The sequence below is a fragment of the Chiloscyllium plagiosum genome, chromosome 37 (genome assembly GCF_004010195.1).
Source record: "Chiloscyllium plagiosum isolate BGI_BamShark_2017 chromosome 37, ASM401019v2, whole genome shotgun sequence".
Classification (NCBI taxonomy): Eukaryota; Metazoa; Chordata; class Chondrichthyes; order Orectolobiformes; family Hemiscylliidae; genus Chiloscyllium; species Chiloscyllium plagiosum.
The window spans coordinates 5,991,947-6,014,849 of NC_057746.1; the positions used below are offsets into that span (position 1 = coordinate 5,991,947).

At 42.4% G+C, this 22,903-nt stretch overlaps 1 pseudogene; it reads left to right on the forward strand.

The window, feature by feature from the left end:
• The window catches only part of LOC122541207, a 48,606-nt pseudogene that overhangs the window by 6,669 nt on the left and 19,034 nt on the right, over window positions 1–22,903 (forward strand).

Below are 22,903 nucleotides of genomic sequence, written 5' to 3' on the forward strand. Positions count from 1 at the left end.
TCAGTAAATGAGAGATCAAATTTCAGTCTGTTTATGTGGGCTATAGCAATGCAGGAATTGATTTTATTATGAAGATGTGGGTGTACTAGACTTTTAAGAGAGTTAAAAGCTAGCAGTGACAACCCCAAGTGTTCTCAATAAGACACAAAAGACTGCCTGGAAAATAGCTCTCTTAAAAGGTACCATTTTCGATCAGTAACCTATGAAGCAGAAATACCTAAGAAGAAGAAAAGAAGACACAGGAAGATCCAAATAGAAGAACCGAACGCTGCCTGGTTTTGAGATAAGACGTTTTGTCTTGTAAATCTTAATTGGGAGTTTTATTGGACTAGTATTACAGAAGGAAAGGTAAAAGATAGGTTAGAGCAAGGATTTGTGAATAGTTGTTAGTTTATTATTCTCTGTTGTACTTCAAGAAATAAAGTTGTTAGATTTTACTTTAAATAGTTCTTAGCCACTCGAATGTTTACAGATTACTGCACAGGATAAGTCTTTTCTGTGTTGCTGGTTTTAAATTAAGCGTGAGGGTTTACCCTGTGTCGTAACAATTTGTGAAATCAAGGAGGTTGAATGGCAGGTTATTGTGGTGATTCTGGCTTACTGCCAGTATAAATCAAGAATGCCATCAAGAGGATAGTGGCTCAGTGCTGCCACTCAGTGCCAGGAATAAGGGTTTGATTCCACCCTTGGGAGATTGTGCACACAGACAGACAATCTCCTTGTGCGTGAGTTTGCACATTCTCTCCATGTCTGTCCAGGTTTGCTCCGGGTTTTCTGGTTTGCTCTGCAGCCTAACGGTACGCAGATTAGGTAGATTGGCCATACTAAATTGCTAATAGTGTCCAGGGATGTGCAATCGAGGTGGATTTGCGATGGGAAACGCAAGGATTGAGTCCGTCTCGGTGGGATGCTCGTCAGAGGGTCGGTGTGAACTCGATGGGCTGACACCAGGACGTTAGGAATAGAATGGCAAGAAATTCACCTATTGACTTGCCAAAGCCTGTCTTCAAGACAGAAGTCAGAAGTGTAATGGAATATCAACACTTTCCTGGATGGGGTTGCAGCTCCAATATAACACTCAAGAAGCTTGACACCATCTAGGACGAAGCGGCCCTTTGATTGGTACCACATCCACAAGCATCCACTCCCTCCACCATCATCGCTCAGTAGCAGCAGTGTGTAATACCTACAAGATGCACTGCAGAAATCCACCAAAGATCCTCAGATAGCACTTTCCAAACCCACAATCATTTCCATCTCAAAGGACAAGAGCAGTAGAAGACCACCTTCAACTTCCCCTCCAAGTCACTCATCATCCTGACTTGGAAATATATTTCTTTGTTGTTGCTAGGTCAAAATTGTGGAATTCTCTCCCTAATCGCATGGTGGGTAAACGCATAGCAGGTGGATTGCAGCGGTTTCAAGAAAGCAGCTCAGCACCAACTTCTCAAGGGCAACTAGGGACGGACAGTACATACTGGCCAGCCAGTGACACCCATATTCCACAAATAAATAAATAAAAAGTACTGTCAGTATTCTATGATTCTGTGAATAAAACTGGGGCATCAACTTATAGAAAATCTTGGTTTTAAAGCAAAAGTAATTGTTAATTTTCTTTCATTTCTTGCTGATTTGATATGATTTGATTTATTACTGTCATATGTATCGGGATACATGAAAATGATTGTTTTGCTTGCTCACCTGACAAATTATACCTTACATAAGTACATCAGGGTAATAGAACTGAATGGAAAATATGTATTACAACTACTGAGAAGGTGCAGAGAAGGATCAACTCTAATATATGAAAGGTCTGCTCATACGTCTGCTAAGTTAAAAAGTCTGCTCATACGTCTGCTAAGTTAAAAATCACACAACACCACTTTATAATCCCACAGGTTTATTTGGAAGCACTAGCTTTTGGAGCACTGCTCCAGCATCAAATGGTTGTGGAGTATAAGATCATAAAACATAGCATTTATAGCAAAAGATTACCGTGTCATGCAACTGAAATGATATATTGAACAAACCTGGATTGTTTAGTCTTTCATCTTATAGGATGCTAAAATGGGGAAGAAGCTGTTCTTGAATCTATTGGCAAATGTTTTCAAACTTTTGTACCTTCTGTCTGTTGGAAGAGGCCAGAAGAGAGAAGGGTGGAACACTGGCTCAGTGGTTAGCACTGCTGCCTCACAGCACCAGAATCCTGGGTTTGATTCCAGCCTCGGGCAATTGAGTGGAGTTTGCACATTCTCCCTATGTCTGTGTGAGTTTCGTCTATGTGTAGACTAGGTGGTTTAGCCATGGAAAATGCAGAATTACAGGGATAGGGTAAGGGTGTAGATCTAGATCAGATGCTGTTTGGAGGTTAGTGTAGACTCGATGGGCCAATGGCCTGCTTCTACTCTGTAGGAATTCTATGTTTCTAACAGTATAATCAGGGTGGGAGAGGTCTTTGATTTTGTTGGCTGCTCTTCTAAGGCAACAAGAAATGTAGATGGAGTCAATGGAAAGAAGGCCGGTTTGCATGATGGCTATGTTCACAACTCTCTGTCATTTTTTGCTGTCTTGGGCAGAGCAGTTCCCATAGCAAGCTATGATGCACCTCGATAGAAACTTTCTGTGGTGCATCTATAAAAGTTGTTAAGCATCATTATGGACATACTCCATATTCAGGGATGAGTGTCAGGCCAAAGAGATGGCATCTGCAGCAAAATTATTACGACAGTAGATGAACTGTGGTGGATCGAGGCAATCTAGAAGGCAGGGATTGATGTGTGCCATCAATAACCTCTCAGGCGCTTCGTAACGTTAGCTGTCAGAGCCAGTGGGCAGTGGGCATGCTGCTTGATTTTTCATCTGCACCAGAGCGATAGTGGATGATGTATGCTAATTAGTTCTCATTAGGAATGAAACTTCAATCTCATCTTCTATTTCTCTCTCTGTTTGTCTGATAGCTGTCGGAGACATATGCAACTGTATTCTCAGTGGAGATTGGCTCACCGAGGGCAGTTGTACTGACTGGCTATGACACAGTGAAGGATGCTCTTGTGAACGATGCTGATCAATTCTCTGGGAGGCCACACATTCCCATACTTGATGAGTTTACATTTCGATGCAGTAATGTGACTTTTTCATCCATATCTCCTGCAATTAGCTGATTGTTTCATAGTGAGCAAAGTGGCATTGAATATTCTGGATTTGAATTCTAATGCATTGACCACCTTCATTTTCACTCTGTTCACATTGAAATTTCTCGCACCAATACATGTGCACTATGGAATGGTGGGGGAGTGACCAGGACTGATGGGAGGCAAGACATTGCGGAGGTGGAGATCAGGTCTGAAGGGAAGTTTGGGACAGCGGGACATCATGACTGGGGGAAGGGGGAGACCAGGTCTTGGTGGGGGTGGGAGGGGCGTGGGGGTATTGGAGTGTGGAATTCCTGACCTTCACAGGTTAGGACACCATCAGCAGAGGTGCTGCAGCCTGTTTCACCTTTCTCTGTCTCTATCACTACTCACTTCTTGTTCTTTCAGCTCCTGAATCAATCCCATTTTCAATATCGCTGTTCAAACTTCCTCCACCAGTCTCTCAAGCAGTGCATTCCAGATCCTCACACTTTGTTCAATTTAAATAAAGAGTTTTCCTCATGTCCTGACTACTACTTTTCCATCACCTCCAACCTGAGCCCTGTGGTTCTCCATCCAGCCACCAGTAGGACCAGTTTCTTCCTCCTGGCTCTCTCTATACCTGTCATGGTTTTGCAAACCTCCCTCACATTGCCTTTCATCCTGTTCTCAAAGAGAAACAGTCTCAGTTTCTCCACTCTCTCTGCAACTGAAGTTCCTCATCTCCAGAATCATTCTCATGAATCTTTTCTGCACCCTCTCTCCTTACAGCACATCCTCCCAGAAAGATAGACACTAATTTAGTTTAGATCAGAGTGGTGCTAGAAAAGCACAGCAAGTCAGGCAGCATCCGAGAAGCAGGAAAATCGACGTTTCGGGCAAAAGCCCTTCATCAGGGCTGATGAAGGGCTTTTGCCCCGAAAGGTCGATTTTCCTGCTCCTCGGATGCTGCCTGACCTGCTGTGCTTTTCCAGCACCACTCTGAGAGAAGCAGGAAAATCGACGTTTTGGGCAAAAGCCCTTCATCAGGGCTTTTGCCCCGAAAGGTCGATTTTCCTGCTCCTCGGATGCTGCCTGACCTGCTGTGCTTTTCCAGCACCACTCTGATCTAAAGTCTGGTTTCCAGCATCTGCAGTCCTCACTTTTGCCACTGTAATTTAGTGCATATTCCAGTTGAGGTCAAATCACTGTTCATAAAGTTTCACCATAACTTCCTTGTTTTTGAACTCTGTCTCCCTCTTCATGAAGTCCAGGGTCTTATTTGCATTTTAAACCTCCCCTGCTACCTTCAGTAATGTGCTGATATACTCCCAGGTCCCTCTAGTCCTGCATCCCTTTTGGATTTGTACCTTTCGTTTTATATTGTTTCTCCTCTACATTGGCTGCACGATTCTCAAATATCAGGAAAAGCTGTGGGCTCAGTATTGATCCTTTAGCAACCCCTTGTATACCTTCCAAAACACATCCTGTCACAGCAACACAAACTCATATTCATTCCGCCATTGTCCTTTTTATTCCATGGGGCTTTGTCTTCATTGACAGACATGTTGTACAAATGTCTTTTTGGAAGTCTGTGTGCAGACTGTTACCTTTCTGTTACCTTTTCACATAACTCAGTCAAGAGCTTTAAACAGTTTTTGGCTTTTAAAACAAGTCTCTGCTAATGTTCCTGAATTACCTGCTGTTGTCCAAGTGAGTGTTAATTTTCTCCATGGGTGATAGTTTTAAAGCTTACCTGTCATTGGGGTTAAGATGACTGGCCTGTGGTTGCTGAGGTTATTCTAATGTCTAATTCAACTTTCAGTGCCTCAGCATTCTTACTTGCATCTCTTATTTTATTGAATATCTAATTTTTTAAGTGTAGCCAACCTGCTTAGTACCTCTTGCTTGTATATTTACATCCCATCCTGTGTCTCAACTCCGTCCTCTCACTGTGAGTTGGGCAGTGCTTCTTCCTTCTTGGGAGCATGAGATGCAAAGTACTTACTTAGTATGGACCTCAGCCGTGCTCCCTGCTTCCTATAAATCCCTTGTAGACCTTGAATTGGCCCCTCCCCTCCGCTGACAACTTCCTGATGTTTTTATGCCGACTGAAGGTTTTGGATTTCATTTTATGCTTACTGTTTGTTTCTTCGCATTATCTCTCTTTGCTTCCATTTTGCTTTCTCTCCAACCATTTCATTTTCAGCCTGGTTTTACTGGCATTATCAGGAGTCAAATCTCCTGTGTGATTGGGAGTACAGGATGTGATGAGAAGGCTAACCACTTTCTTGAAGATACTGACATGAAGAAGTGGATAAATCCATTAACTTGTTTTGGATGGGTGTATTTTGAAGAAGAGGTTCTCTAAGCTCTTTGCAAACAATATTTCTGCAGTCAGTATCAAAACTCAAAAAGGTCAGGTCAGTTGATGAATATCAATGATTCAAACCTTGGAATTCACGAGGATTGATGTACATCCCATTGTTGCCTGAATTAGTAATGGTTTGACTGGCATTGGCACTGAGATGATTTTGAGTATGCCTGTACTTATTCTATATTACTGAGTTCTACAATGATCATCCATGATCTTCTGTCTCCATCAAAGGCATTAAAAGTTGCCACCCTGCTTTTAAACTGGAAAGGGTGCAAAAAAGATTTACCAAGGATGTTCCAAAAGTGGAGGGTTTAACTAGTAAGGAGAGGCTGGGATTTCTTTACCTGAAGCATAGGAGGTTGAGGGGTGACCTTATAGAAATTTATAAAATCATGAGGGGTATAGATAAGGTATTTTCCTCAGAGTAGGGAAGTCCAAAACTAGAGGGCATAGGTTTAAGGTGAGGTGGAAAAGATTTAAAAGAGACTGAGAAGCAACTTTTCTGCGTATAGAGTGGTGCTTATATGGAACAAGTTGCCAGAGGAAGTGGTAGAGATTGGTATAATTACAACATTTAAAAGACATTTGGACAGGTACGTGGATCGGAATGGTTCAAAGGGATATTGTCCAAATGCAGGCAAATGGGACTAGTTCAATTTAGGTAAACATGGACGAGTTGGGTCAAGGGATCTGTTTCTGCGCTGTATGACTCTGTGACTCTCCTTTTTATCTAATAGGGGAGGTTTCAGCAATGCAAACATCAAAACTGGAACCACGCTTTAAACAATCCTACACCAAAGGTCATGGTCAGCATATTATCTCCGAAACACAATCAATCAGAGAGGTCAATGGTTTCTCCTTGATCAGTTCAGTGTTTTCGGACTGGCTTTCCATCATTGTGAATAACCTTTCCTTAGTGGATCCAATATAATTAAGGAGCCGGTGTTCTGGGAAATGGACAATACTTTTTTTGTGTAAAACAGGCAGTCTTGCATCAGCCATTTATTATATACATCTCCTGATTTCCATTAACATCAATGGGAAAATAAGAGATGTTTACTTCATGGTGATCTTACTGTTCTAATGAGCGAGAGGCTTGGACAGATACCACGCAGTCAAAAGTTCAGATCACATTATGGCACTGAGTAAATGTAAATGCACTTCACTTCATCAGTCTCAAATTAAAAACTAACTTCACAAATGCTGATCATGAATCTAGTGCATTAATGTAAAAGCCCATCTACTTCACCAACTCCTTTCAGGACAGAAATTTGTCCTCCTTATCTGGTTAGATTTGTTTTCAGATGTATCATTTACCTTTATTTTCTTAAACAATTCAAAATGGTGCCAGATTGTGGCAATAGTTGAAGCTTTTCACTAAAATACAAGGGACAATTAATCATTCAATTCAATTCATTTTGTGGTTGATTTTTGCCTGCCCCTCATAACCATTGGCACTCTTGTCAATGAAATATTTGTCCACCTCAGCCTTGTCTGCTTCAACATTTCCTCATAAAACAATCCTTTCATCCCAGGAATCAATCTATTGAGCCTGCTTCCAGTGTAACTATACGCTTTGTTCTGTCAGGAGATTAAAACTGTACACTGTACTCCTGAAGAAGGGCTTATGCCCGAAACGTCGATTCTCCTGTTCCCTGGATGCTGCCTGACCTGCTGCGCTTTTCCAGCAACACATTTTCAGCTCTGATCTCCAGCATCTGCAGACCTCACTTTCTCCTCACTGTACTCTAGATGCAAGCTCATCAGATTTCTGTACAGTTGTAACAAGATTTCTCTGCTTTTACACTGCATCCACTTGCATCGTATTTATCATCAACTTGTGATGTCATGGTGTAATGTGACTGTCACTAACAATCAAGTGGATCAAATTAGAAAGAAAATATTGCAGTTCCAAAGCTCTTCACAGCCACAGTATAGCTCAAAGTGCTTTGCAGGCAATGCAGTTCCTAGAGGTGTAGTCCATGCTGGAACTGAGTTAGAGATTGTTGATCTACACTATTGACTGAACTGCATGAATTGTTTACGAACCTATTAAATGTCAATGCTACAAAATATTAAAACCATTACATTAAAATATAGGTATGACACACAGGTAATAACAGCACAGTCACAATCATAATATCTGCCTTTGAGCCAAGTAACAAATCAGCCTTCTTCCTATCACCGCTAAGTTATAGAGATCAGAGCTTGAGTTGATGACAGGCTCCACATTCCTATCTCACTTACGTCCTGCTATGCAGCCTGAACACTGTTGGGTTGTTATTTTTTTGAGGTCAGTGCAATACTGGCTAAAGATATTGCATTCCTTCCTCAAAAATGTCTAGATATTGCCAATCTTTTAAGTAATTTTTGTAAACTTTTCATGACCTCCTTCATCCAAACACTACTGTGCTAACAATTCTGGTGGACTTTAAAATGCAATGTTGTTTCAATGCAAACGAACAAATATTGAATCTCGTGAATCATTTGTGCTTGTCTGTATAATACTTAAAAGGCGAGAAACTTGCTGCATTGTCCAGTTCTATTCTGGCACCTTCCAATGGGCGGCACGGTGGCACAGTAGTTAGCACTGCTGCCTCACAGCACCAGAGACCTGGGTTCAATTCCCGCCTCAGGCGACAGACCGTGTGGAGTTTTCACGTTCTCCCCGTGTCTGCGTGGGTTTCCTCCCACTGTCCAAAGATGCGCACGTTTGGTGAATTGGCCATGCTAAATTGCCCATAGTGTTAGGTAAGGGGTAAATGTAGGGGTATGGGTGGGTTACGCTTCGGCGGGTCGGTGTGGACTTGTTGGGCCGAAGGGCCTGTTTCCACACTGTAATGTAATGTAATCTAATCTAAATGTGTGAATACTCATGTTAAATTTGAAAATAATTTAATGAAGAGAAAAGAATCAGACAGAATATAAGATTTTGTCAATGTAAGTTGTTCTAATTTGAAATGCAGTGCCTGGAAAGTTGGTGGAAGTAGAATAGAGAAGTGATGGCCTAATGATATTATTGCTGGACTATTAATCCAGAGACTCAGGTAATGTCGTGGGGACCTGGGTTCAATCCTGCCTGGTAAGTTGTGGAATTTGAATTCAATAATAATCTGTAATTCGGAATCTAATGATGATGACAAAACCATTGTCAATTGTCAGTAAAATATGATAAAGTTTAATCATGACTTAATATGTAGATAGGCCAACTGGAGGAGAAGCCATCTTGGATTTGGTGCTTGGCAATAAACCAGGTCAGGCGTCAGATGTCTCGGTGGGAGAGCATTTCGGTGATAGTGATCACAATTCCCTGACTTTTACTATAGTCATAGAGAGGGGTAGGAGCAGATGGTACAGGAAAAGATTTAATTGGGGGAGGGCGGATTACAATGCTATTAGGCAGGAATTGTGGATCAAAAATTGGGAGCATATATTCTCAGGGAAATGCACAACAGAAATGTGGAGGTTGTTTAGGGAGCGTTTGCTGCAAGTGCTGGATTTTTCCCACTGTGGCGAGGGAAGTATGGCAGGGTGAAGGAACCTGGATGATAAGAGATGTGGAACATTGAGTCAAGAAGAACAAGGAACCCTACTTAAGGTTGAGGAAGCAAGGAGCAGACAGGACTCCAGGGTTACAGGTAGCCAGGATGGAACTGAAGAATGGTCTTAGGAGAGCTAGAAGGGGGGCATGGAAAACCTTGGCGGGTAAGATTAAGGAAATTCCTAAGGTGTGGGTCAAGAGGATGGCCAGAGTGAGGGTAGGACCGATGAAGGATATTGGAAGGAACCTTGAGTCTGGAGTCGAAAGAAGTAGGGAAGGTTCTTAATGAATACCTTGCTTCAAGGATTCACTCATGAGAGGGGCCTTGTTATTCGCGAGGACATCATGAAACAGGTTGATGTGCAGGAACAGGTTGATGTTCAGAAGGGGAATGTGCTGAAAATTTTGAAAACAATGAGGAAAGGTAAGTCCCCTAAGCCAGATGCACTACACACAAAGTTACTAAGGGAAGTGAGGGAAGAGAATGCTCTGCCTTTGATGATGATCTTTGCATTCTCACTGTCCACTGGAGTAGTACCTGATGATTGGATGGTGTCAAATGTAATTCCCTTTTCAATAAAAGGAATAGGGATAACAGTTGGAATTACAGTCCATCAATCTTACATCGGTGGTGGACAAATTATTGGAGAGGACTCCAACAGAGAGGATTTATGATTATTTGGAAAAGCAAAGCTTGATTAAAGAGAGGCACAAGCCTAATTGAATTCTTTGAGGATATGACAAAACACATTGATGAATGTACAGCAATGGGTGTGGTGTATATGGATTTTAGCAAAATGTTTGATAAGGTTCCCCATGGTAGGCTCATTCAGAAAGTAAGGAAGCATGGGATACAGGGAAATTTGGCTGACTGGATGTAGAATTAGCTGGCTAATGAAGACAGAGGGGGGTAATAGATGGAAAGTATTCAACTTTGAACTCAGTGGCCAGTGATGATCCACTTTGTGACTTTTATAAATAACTTTGATGAGGAAGTGGAAGGGTAGACAGGAAGTTTGGTGGAATTGTGGATAGTGTGGAGGGCTGCTGGAGGGACATTGTCAGGATGCAGAGAAGTGGCAGATGGAGTTCAACCTGGAAAAGTGTGAAGTGATTCATTTTGGAAGTTTGAATTTGAATGCAGATTACATGGTTAAAGCAGAATTCTTGGCAGTTGGAGGGACAGAGGGATCTTGGGGTCCATGTCCTCAAAGTTGCCATCCAAGTTGATAGGGTTGTTAAGAAAGCATAAGATGTGTTGGCTTTCATTAGCAGGGGGATTGAGTTTAAGAGCCCTGAGGTTATGCTGCGGCTCAATAGAGCCCTGGTTAGACCACACTTGAAACTGTGTTCAGTTCTGGTTGTCTCATTATAGGAAGGACGTGAAAGCTTTGAAGAGGGTGCAGAGGTTATTTACCAGAATGCTGCTGGACTGGAGGACGTTTCTTATGAAGAAAGGTTGAGGGAGCTAGAGCTTTTCTCATTGGCGCGAAAGAGGATGCAAGGTGGCTTGATGGAGGTGTACAAGATGATGAGAGGCATGGATAGAGTGCATAGCCAGAGATGTTTTCCCAGGCTATCATGGAGTGCATAATTTTAAGGTGAATCGAGGAAGGTTTAGGGGAGATGTCAGAGGTAAATTCTTTGCACCGAGAGTGGTGAGTGCATGGAATGTGCTGCTAGCAGTGGTAGTAGAGTCAGATTCATTAGGGACATTTAAGTGATTCTTGGGGAGGCACATAGATGATAGTAAAATGAAGGGTATGTAGGTTAATTTGATCTTCGAGTAGGATAAGAGGTCAGCACAACATCGAGGGCCAAAGGGCCTGTACTGTGCTGTACTGTTATAACTTCTATGTCTTGCAGTGAAGGAAACTGTCCTTCTTACCTGGCCTATACTTGACTCCCGGCCCACCACAATGTGATTGACTCTTAACTGCCCTCTGGGCAATTAGTGAGTGCTAAATACTGGCCAGTGACTTTCACATCTCAAGAATGAATTAAAAAATTGGCCTCGTACCGGAGACCATTGCAGGATTATGGGAGAATCAGACCAAGTGGATTACTCTTCCAAAGAGAAGGAATGCACACAGTGGGCTGAATGGCCTCCAACTAGACTGTAAGATGTTCTCATTGAAAATTATTCCTTTTTATATTCGACAAACCAATTTGAGAAGGATCATCGAGATTTGGGGCGTGAACCCTCTGAAAGCAGAATTAAATTAAACTTACATTACCTTCACATAAACTTCCCATTGTGTATAAGGGTTACTCAGTTGGTGTTGTGTGACTTTTAGGTGTTATATTCAGTGAAGGGAAGAAATGGCAGAAAGCTTGAAAGTTTGTGATATCAGCCCTTCGCAGCTTTGAGATGGGCAAGAAGTCCATTGAAGAGAGGATTACTGAAGAAGTTAACATCCTTGTTAATATGATTGAACGTCATAAAGGTGAGCATTTGTGAGTTAGACACACACGTGAATAGTTGTGATTAATTATTCATTTGAAACTCTGATCTGTACGAATGATTCTCACTTGAGTAAAACTATGATTTCCTGAAATGCATTTGAAATGCTGATGCAACAAGTTTGACATATGTCACTAGATTTGCCAGTCTGTGTGGAATTTAAAGGTGGCAATTTTTTTTATTGCACTGATACCAATACAAGTAAGAATTAGTCCATGTGCAGTTGATTTGCTCAGAGCTTCATTTGTGCCGAGTAAAAATGAGGAGTTACAGTAAGATCTCTTGCATTAGTGAAGGCAGGATTTGTATGCTTTAGGGTAGATCAGACTACGAAAACCCAGAATCTCTTTAGCTGGAAAAGGCAGGGTAAATGGAGGGCTAGTAAAGGTGTTTAAACCCCTGAGTAGGAAGCTTTTACAGAAGAAATTTTGAAAACAAATTCTCCCTTAATTGAATGGTGAGTTAGTAAGAAATGTCCATTTATGATGTGACCAAAATAAGCAAAGGTTTTGTTCCGCTATTGAGTCTTTCATGATGTTGAATATTCTGTTGGACTGTGGAAACTGACTCCAAAACCACTTTTAAAGAGAAACAAGCACTAAGTAAAGGAAATGATAATTGAAAAATGTGAATCATTGTTTTGTAGTTCCAGAATATGTGCAGTGGGACAATTCGACTCCTTCAGTACAATAAATTCTGTAGTGATGGTATTTTCACTTTTATTTCTGGTAGAAAATGAATAGGAACAGCTCACCTGCCCATTCTGTCTTTCAGTCGAGAGTGTGGTGCTGGAAAAGCACAACAGGTCAGGCAGCATCCGAAGAGCAGGAGAATCAACATTTTGGGCATAAGCCTGATGAAGTGTTTATGCCCAAAACGTTAGTTCTCGTGCTTCTTAGATGCTGCCTGATCTGCCTGTGCTTTTCCAGCACCGCACACTCAACTCTGATGTCTAGCATCTGCAGTTCCTACTTTCTTCCATCCTGTTTCTCAGCCTGATTTTTCACTTCATCTAAAGTTAATGTAAACATTTTTTTTGGGTAGTATTAATGAAACTGGTTTAAGATCCAAGGGTGTGTGGCCCTTGCCTGATTTTAAAAGTGAACATTCACTACACTGCCTTTTATTTTGCTTCTTGTATCTCCATAAGCAGTCCCTTGGCATCAAGGACGACTTGATTCCTTTCTGATTCACTTGGGTTTGGGATGGCTGTTCAGTTCAGTATGTCATCAGCAGACCTTGCCCCACATCTGGGGCAGAAGGTGATAGAAGGGTCAGGTGGATTAGGTCTTTGGAGACAAACACAGAAAATGCTGGAGAAACTCAGCTGGTCTGCAGCATCTGTGGAGACAGAAACAGAGTTAACGTTTCAGTCTCGTGACTCTTCTTGAAAACTGTTCTGTTGGAAGAACACTGAAAGAGAATATTACTTGGGGGCTAGAATTCTCAAGGGAGTGCAGGAGGAGAGCGACCTTGGTGTATATGTGCACAGATTATTGAAGGTGACAGGACAGGTGGACAGAGCAGCAAATAAAACAGAATATTCTCCATTTTATTAATGGGCTTAGAGTAGAAGAGCAAGAAGGTGAAGGATGATTATTGGGATAGAACCGGTGTGCAGGGATATGAGGTGAAGAGAGAAGATTAGCATTAGATGATAGAACCAATGAAGACCTGATGGGCACTATGGCCACCTACACCACAAGAATTCAGTGATTCTGTGATTTTCTTGCTCCTTACACTCCTTCAGCTTCGGTGGTAATGTTTTTGGACATGCACATGGATAACAGTGAGTTGAGGGGTGCGTGGGTTAAGTTATTATATTTTACATTAGGATTAAACCTCAGCACAATATCATGGGCCAAAGGGCCTGTTCTGTGCCATACTTTTCCATGTTCTATGTTCACGGGTGCATTGACATCCTGTTTTCCACTCTTCCTCTGTCAGGGTGGAGATGAAGCTTGCTTGTTTTATCCAAAAGTCCAAGGAGAATTTCACTGTATGGTCTGCCCTGTCTTCCCTCTTTGATTTGATGCATTGTAACAAAACTTTTAATGGCACTCAATCATAACGGATCCATGAATATTCAAATTGTTCTGCTCCCTAACCTACCTTTATTTGCTCTCCTCCCACAGCATTCAGACTTTTAAAATGAAATAATTACACTGGCAAATTAGTGCTTCCTGATTTACTAGATTTACTACAATGACATCAGGAATGAAGGACTTTTAGATGGAAGGAAAGATTCGAGAAATTGAGCTTATTTGCCTTGGAGCAGAGAAGATTATGAAGGTACTCACAATTATGAACAATGTTACAGGATAAAGAAGGATATTCTGTTTCCACTAGTTGGTACGTCAGTAAGTAGGGGAATCACAATATCATGATTGCTTGCAAGAGAGCTAAACGTGAGATGAGGAGCAACTTCTTTACTCAGAGAGTTGGTAGAATTTGGAATGCGCTGTCTGGGAGAGTGGTGGAGGCAAATTCCAAGGAGATTTCAGAAGAGAGCTGGATATACAGTTGAAAGTGATGGATTTAGAGGGCGACAGAGATAATACTGGAGAATGGGATTACCTGGGTACCTGTTTTGGGAGCCAGTGCAGCACAATGGCCTCCTACTGCACTGAAAATTCTACAGTTCTGTGATGTATCTTTGTTTTTCTAAAATCACTTCTCGCCTTCTGTTTACATTCAATATTTTGCTGTTAATAGGTCAGCCATTTGAAACCCCAGAAATTCTGAATTCTGCCGTGAGCAATATCATCTGTTCAATCATCTTTGGAGACCATTTGAATATGACGACAAATTATTTATCAGCCTAATAGACATGAATAATGGAACAGCTTCAGTATATGTAATTATTTGTTTCTCTCATTGTGGGAAAGTGGGCAGGTTCAATCACTTGCAAGTTTTTATGCACAATTTGTCTCTTAACTGAGATGAGTCTTGAATATTTTATTTCAGTGACATTTCTTTAAAGAGCATCAATCAAATCCCATATGAGCATTTTCAAATGTAGTGCTCAAGGAAATATTTCAACTAGGGATAATGCTGAAATTATAACTATTGTTTTGATGTTGCTGATATCTTTTTGAATCAAGAATTTGATAGAATCTAAGAATGGTCATAGCAAAGAGGGAAGCCACTCAGCTGTGTGTTAGCCTTGCAAACAAGCAATTAATCTTGTGCCACCCCACCCCCATCTTCTCCCTTGAGCAAAATGCTTTATTTTTTTCAACGATCATCCAATTCCCTCTTGAATGTCCTGTGAATCTGCCTCTACCAGTTTCTCTGGCAGTTATTCCAGATCCTCACCACTCGCAATCTAGAGAGGTTTCTCCTCGGGTCACCATTGATTCATCATCAATTCCCTTACATCTGAGCTCTCTGGTGTTTCATCCATCCATTCACCAATAGAAACAGTTTCTCCCTGCCTACTCTGTCCAGACCTCTCACATCTCCCCTCAACCTCTTCTCCAAGGGAACAGTCCCAACTTCTGCACACACTGTCTGAATGTGAAGTTCCTCATCCCTGGAATCACTGTCTTGAAACTTTTCCGTACTCTTTCTAATAACTTTACATCCTTCTCAAAGAGTGGTGCCCACAGCAAAGAATCAAGTACCCATCCCTTGGCATAGAAAATTGTTTAGATTTGTGATGGTCCAACAGGTTCGATTCACTGCCAACTGCTGCTGTTGAAGATCATTTTGCCACCGTTTGTTCTTAAGTGTGTCCCTGGTGATAGTCTCACTGAGCCAGAGAGGGAAAGGACACAATCACAACTTTCAACACGATCCTTTTATGTGGAGCTAGGATTTTTTTTCCCTGGAGCATCTAAGGCTTAGGGGTGACTTTACAGAGATTTGGAAAATCATGAGGGGCATGGATATGGTGAATAATCAAGGTCCTGTTCCTAGATGGGGAAGTCTAAACCCAAATGGCATAGGTTTAAAGTGAAAGGGAAAAGATTTAAAAGGGATCTGAGAGGCACCTTTTTCACACAGAAGGTGGTGCGTGTAAGGAAAAGCTTCCAGAGGAAGTGGTAAAGATTAATACAATTGCAACACTTAAAAGACATCTGGATGGATGCATGAATAGGAAGTATTTAGAGAGATATGGGTTAAATGCTAAATTCTAATGGGTCTAAAGAAAATCTGGTTGGCATGGATAAGTTGGAGCAAAAGGTCCATTTCTGTGCTGTATGACTCTATGACTGTCCCCCATGGTGAATTCCTATGGCAGCTCAGTTCACATTCTCCTCACTGAATTCATAGAAAGAATAGAACTGGACTCTGAAACACATCCCATAATTCGGGAGATCATTTTGTTCCATTTTAACATATCTCCTCATTAATAATGTAGTGGGTTTGTGTGTCACAGAATGACAGAATTGTTACAGTACAGATAGAGGCCATTCAGCTCAACATGCCTGCACCAGTTCTTCAAATCATAATCTGTCAAGATGCCTCTTAAACATTGCTAATGAATCTGCCTCGACCACCACCAGCTCCTCTAATAGTGCATTCCAGGTCCTTATGACCCTCTGCGTAAAAGATTTGCATCTTACATCTCCTTTAAAATTACCCTCTTTTACCTTAACTTATGTCCACTAGTAATTGACATTTCTACCTTGGAAAAATCCATTCCATCCATGCCTCTCATAATTTTGTAAACTGCTGTCAGGTTGTCTCATACTTCAACATTCAAGTGAAAACAAACAAAGTTTGCCCAATCTTTCTTCATTGCTAATACCTTCCAAGCCTGAAGTGTTATATATTTGCGACATGAATTGCCAATTTTTATACTCTGTTCCCCAACTGATGAAGGGGAGCATGTCATATATCTTCTGGACCACCGTATCCAATTGTGTTGCCACTTCCAGGGAAGTGTGCACCTGTACTCCTAGACTGTTCTGTATGTTGATGTTACTAAGAGTTCTGCCATTTACTGTATACTTTCCCTCTGCATTAGAACATAGAATATTACAGCACAGTACAGGCCCTTCGGCCTTTGATAATGCGCCAACCTGTGGAACCAATCTGAAGCCCATCTAACCGACAGTATTTCATTTTCATCCATTTGTTTATCCAATGACCATTTAAATGCCCTTAAAGTTGGCGAGTCTACTATTGTTGCAGCAGTGCGTTCTATGCACCTACTATTCTCTGAGTAAAGAAACTACCTCTGACATCTGTCCTATATCTATCACCCCTCAGTTTAAAGTTATGTCCCCTAGTGCTATCCATCACCATCCAAGAAAAAGGCTCTCACTATCCAACCTGTCTAACCCTCTGATAGTCTTATATGTCTCAATTAAATCACCTCCCAATCTTCTTCTCTCTCACAAAAACGGCCTCAAGTCCTTCAGCCTTTCCTCATACTGGGCAACATCCTAGTAAATCTCCTCTGAACCCTTTCCAAAGCTCCACATCCTTCCTGTAATGTGGGGGGCACGGTGGCACAGTGGTTAGCACTGCTGCCTCACAGCGCCAGAGACCCGGGTTCAATTCCTGCCTCAGGCGACTACTGTGTGGAGTTTGCACATTCTCCCCGTGTCTGCTTGGGTTTCCTCCGGGTGCTCCGGTTTCCTCCCACAGTCCAAAGATGTGCAGGTCAGGTGAATTGGCCATGCTAAATTGCCCGTAGTGTTAGGTGAAGGGGTAAGTGTAGGGGTATGGGTGGGTTGCGCTTCGGCAGGTTGGTGTGGACTTGTTGGGCCGAAGGGCCTGTTTTCACACTGTAAGTAATCTAATCTAATGCGGTGACCAGAACTGTACGCAATACTCCCAGTGCAGCTGCACCAGAGTTTTGTACAGCTGCAACATGACCTCATGGCTCTGAAACTCAATCCCTTTACCAATAAAAGCTAACACACCGTATATCTTCTTAACAACCCTATCAATCTGGGTGGCAACTTTCAGGGATTTATGTACATGGACACTGAAATCTCTCTGCTCATCTGCACTCACAAGAATCTTACCATTAGCCCAATAGTCTTTATTCCTATTGCTCCTTCCAAAGTGAATCGTTACACTTTTCCACATTCAACTCCATTTGCCATCTCTCAGCCCAGCTCTGCAGCTTTTATATATCCCTCTGTAACCTGCAACATACTTCAGCACTATACACAACTCCACCAACCTTAGTGTCATCCGCAAATTTACTAAACCATCCTTCTACATCCTCATCTCGGTCATTTATAAAAATGACAAACAGCAGTGGCCCCAAAATAGATCCTTTCAGTACACCACTAGTAACTGAACTCCAGGATGAACATTTCCCATCAACTACCACCCTCTGTCTTCTTTAAGCAAGTCAATTTCTGATCCAAACCACTAAATCACCCTCAATCCCATGCCTCCGTATTTTCTGCAATAGCCTACTGTGGGGAACCTTATCAACGATTCATTGAAACCCATATTCATCACTTCAACCGCTTTACCCTCATCCACTTGTTTGGTCACGTTCTGAAAGAACTCAATAAGTTTTGTGAGGCATGACCTCCCCTTCACAAAACCATGTTGACTATCCCGAATCGACTTAATCCTTTCTAGGTGATTATAAAACCTATCTCTTATAATCTTTTCCAACACTTTACCCACAACTGAAGTAAGGCTCACTGGTCTATAATTACCAGAGTTGTCTCTACTCCCCTTCTTGAACAAGGGGACAATATTTGCTACCTCTCAAGTCTTCAGGCACTATTCTGTAGACAATGACGACAAAAAGATCAAAGCCAAAGGCTCTGCAATCTCCTCCCAAGCTTCCCAGAGAATCCTAAGATAAATCCCATCCAACCCTGGGGACTTATCTATTTTCACACTTCCCAGAATTGCTAATACTTCCTCCTTGTGAACCTCAATCCCACCTAGTCTAGTAGCCTGTATCTCAGTAGTCTCCTCAACAACATTGTCTGTTTCCACTTTGAGTACTGATGAAAAATATTCATTTAGCGCTTCTCCTATCTCCTTGGTCTCCACGCACAACTTCTCACTACTGTCCTTGATTGGCCTTAATCTTACTCTCGTCATTCTTTTATTCTTGTTATGCCGATAGAAAACTTCAGGGTTTTCCTTGATTCTATCTGCCAACAACCTCTCGTCCCCTTCTGGCTCTTCTTAGCTCTCTCTTTCAGTCTTTCCTGTCTAACTTGTAACTCTCAAACGCCCTTATTGAGCCTTCACATCTTGTCCTGACACAAGCCTTCTTCTTCCTCTTGAGAAGAAAATCAACTTCGTTAGTAAACTACGATTCCCTCGCTCGACCACTTCCTCCCTGCCTGACAGTTATATACTTATCAAGGACATGCAATAGCTGTTCCTTGAATAAGCTCCACATTTTAATTGTGCCCAATCCCTGCAGCTTCCTTCCCCATCCTATGCATCCTAAATCTTGCCTAATTGCATCATAATTGCCTTTTCCCAAGCTATAAGTCTTGCTCTGCGGTATATACCTATCCCTTTCCATCGCAAAAGTAATTATAACCGAATTGTGGTCACTTTCACCAAAGTGCTCACCTACCTCCAAATCTAACACCTGGCTGGGTTCATTACCTAGTACCAAATCCAGTGTGGCCTCACCCCTTGTGGGCTATATAATCTGTCAGGAGAAAGTGAGGTCTGCAGATGCTGGAGATCAGAGCTGAAAATGTGTTGCTGGAAAAGCGCAGCAGGTCAGGCAGCATCCAGGGAACAGGAGAATCGACCTTTCGGGCATAAGCCCTTCTTCAGGAAAAGGGCTTATGCCCGAAACGTCGATTCTCCTGTTCCCTGGATGCTGCCTGACCTGCTGCGCTTTTCCAGCAACACATTTTCAGCTATATACTCTGTCAGGAAACCCTCCTGCACACATTGGACAAAAACTGACCCATCTAAAGTACTTGAACTATTGTATTTCCAGTCAATATTTGGAAAGTTAAAGTCCCCCATAACAACTACCCTGTTACTCTTGCTCCTATCCAGAATCACTTTTGCTATCCTTTCCTCTACATCTCTGGAACTATTCGGAGGCCTATAGAAACAGGGTGACTTCTCCTTTCCTCAGCCCATACTACCTCAGTAGATGAGTCACCAAGCATCCTTTTTGCTCCCATAATACTGTCCTTGACTAACAATGCCCCACCACCCCGCACTTTTACCATCGATGTTCTCTGTACTTACTGAAACCTCTAATCCCGGAACCTGAAACAATCATTCCTGTCTCTGTTCTATCATGTCTCCAAAATGGCCACAACATCGAAGTCCCAGGTACCAACCCATGCTGCAAGTTCACCCACCTTACTCCGGATGCTCCTGACATTGAAGTACACACATTTTAAATCACCTTCCTGTTTGCCGGTGCACTCTTGCGACCTTAAAACCATATTTCTGACCTCACTGCTCTCAACCTTCTGGACACTGGAACTACCATATAGGTTCCCATTCCCCTGCTGAGTGAGTTTAAACCCTCCTGAACAGCATTAGCAAATTTCCCCCCCAAGATAATTGTATCCCTCTGATTCAGGTGTAGACCATCCTGTTTGTCGAGGTCTCGCCTAACCCAGAATGAATCCCAATTATCTAGATATCCAAAACTCTCCCTCCTGCACCATCCCTGTAGCCACGTGTTCAACTCCTCTCTCTACCTATTCCTCGCCTTGCTAGCACGTGGTACGGGTAACAAACCAGAGATAACAGTCCTAACTCTAAGCTTCCACCCTTGCTCCCTGAATTTCTGCCTGAAATCCCCATCCCTTTTCCTACCAGTGTCATTCGTGCCTATGTGGACCACAACTTGGGGCTGCTCTCCCTCCCCTCAAGGATCCCGAAGACACAATCTGAGACACCACGAACCCTTGTACCTGGGAGGCAACATACCAAACGTTAATCTCTCTCGTTCCCACAGAATCTCCTATCTGTCCATCTAACTATGGAGTCCCCAATGACTAATGCTGTGCTCCTTTTCCCCCTTCGTTTCTGAGCAACAGGGACAGACACTGTGCCAGAGACCTGTACCCCATGGCTTACCCCTGGTAAGTTGTCCCCCACAGCAGTATTCAAAACGGCATACTTGTTATTGAGGGAAACGGCCATAGGGGCTCCCTGCGCTTTCTGACAGTTCCCTTTCCGTCCCCTGACTGAAACCCATCTGCCTTTTTCTTGTACATGAGGTCTGACAATCTCCCTGTAACTCCGCTCAATAATGCCCTTCACCTTCCCAATGATCCTAATTTCATCCAGCTCCAGTTCCCTAATGTAGTTTTTGAGGAGATGGAGCTGGAGTTGGGTTCACTTCCCGCAGGTGAAGTCAGTAGGGACACTCGTGGTGACTGTTAGTCCCATATTCTGCAGGAGGAAAATTCAACTGCCCTAACCTCCATTGCCACTATTCTAAATTCCCAAAGAGACTACTGAAAAATAAAGAATAACAAAAAACTAGTTACCTTTGCAATCCAGTGCACAGAACCTTTTGTTTGGTTAGAGGAGGAGGATGGATGGGAAACACTACCTAACTAGTGTTTCGGTTAACGCAACTGCCCAAATCTATTACTTCATTTACTCAGCAGTCCCGTGTCTGCTCCTACTCAGCGTGCGCTCTGCCAATTCACGAGGTAAGGTTTTAAGTCAGCGATTTACCTTCCTGTCAGCTTCCTGGTCGTCGCTCCCGCTCTTCCTGCTGCTAAACAAAAATAGACTTTCGAAATGGATTCCTTTACATTTGTCCAGATTAAACTGCATCAGCTATTTCCATGCCTAAATTAATGCCAATATTCTGCTTTTTCCCCATTTGTTTGTATACTATTTTGATCCAAATAATCATTCAATTCCCTCTTAAATGCTTCATTTTTGTTACCATTTCATATCTACCTCATGTTTAGTTTGAGTGTAAAGCAGGTGCTATTGGATAAACCAGCCATTTACTATTGCACTCTGGCCAAACATTACTAGTGCCCCTCAGTAGGCAGAGTGGAAGGAGGGCCTTATGTGCAGCCACTCTGATGGTTCTGCAATTTTCTTTTCACTTGCCTTAAGCACAAACATTCCATAATAAATGTACTGACAGCCTGAACTTGTTTCCTTTTCCCCTCCTATTTCGCTGTCCAATTCTTACCCGTCCCTTGGATTTCTGATTCCAAGTTACAGGAAAGTGATCGAATATCGAGAGAAGATGCACAGCATCTTCAGTGAGTTCTTCAAAGCGGCTGAAGCTACCTGTTGTGACAGCAGCATCCAGACTCTGAATGAGGCATTAGCCATGAGATACCAACAGGTACAGTGACTCACCCTTCAAGCAGTGAAGGTAGATGCTAGGGCTCCTTGTGAGGAAAAAAGTGGTATTTCTATCAGTCTGTTCTGTTATTATATCAGATAGCCCTCATGGTTGATGAAAAGGAACACCAATTTGCAGCTCAAGCCATTCATTGTAACTGACCATTTTTTTCTCACTAGTATGCTCTCAGTGTGATAATTAGTAAATATGTTGAAAATGTGTAATGAAATCTCTGTTTGAATTTAGCGTACAATATTGATCATTCATGAGTATCTCAAGGACCCATCTTCTCCACCTTGCTCTTTGTCCAAGTCAAGGTGACCCACAGGTTAAACTCACATACATCTCTCTAATGAGAGAGCAACCATATTGCAACATCAAAAGTTTTGACATTATATAATCACTGAGATGTCTTTACTTAGGTAATGTATTATTTTTCTTCAAAATGGTTTTCACATTACACTCCAGGTATCACGTTTAATGCTTTGGACCTACAATGCTTCTCTCATTGTATCTAGGATTTTATCATATAAGATTTAAATTAATTCAGACCAAACTCTCTAGAACTGATATGCTACCAGGATGTGTTAAAGTTGATTGGTGAACTTGGAAAGGGGAGAAACTTTCCCTGAGAGACCCATAAAACAATACAGATTAGAAAGAGATTGTTCAGCGCATCCTATGACTGCTAGTTCTTTGGTAGTGCTGTCAGACAGGACCCAATGCCCAGCTCCTAACTCATATTCCAGAGTAGAGTGGTGCTGGAAAAGCACAGCAGTTCAGGCAACATCCAAGGAGCAGGAAAATCAACATTTCAGGCAAAAGCCCTTCATCATGGGCGGCACGGTTGCACAGTGGTTAGCACTGCTACCTCACAGCGCCAGAGACCCGGGTTCAATTCCCGCCTCAGGCGACTGACTGTGTGGAGTTTACATGTTCTCCCCGTGTCAGCGTGGGTTTCCTCCGGGTGCTCCGGTTTCCTCCCACAGTCCAAAAATGTGCAGGTTAGGTGAATTGGCCATGCTAAATTGCCCGTAGTGTTAGTGGAAGGGGTAAATATAGGGGAATGGGTCTGGGTGGGTTGCGCTTTGGCGGTCGGTGTGGACTTGTTGGGCCGAAGGGCCTGTTTCCACACTGTAAGTAATCTAATCTAATCAGG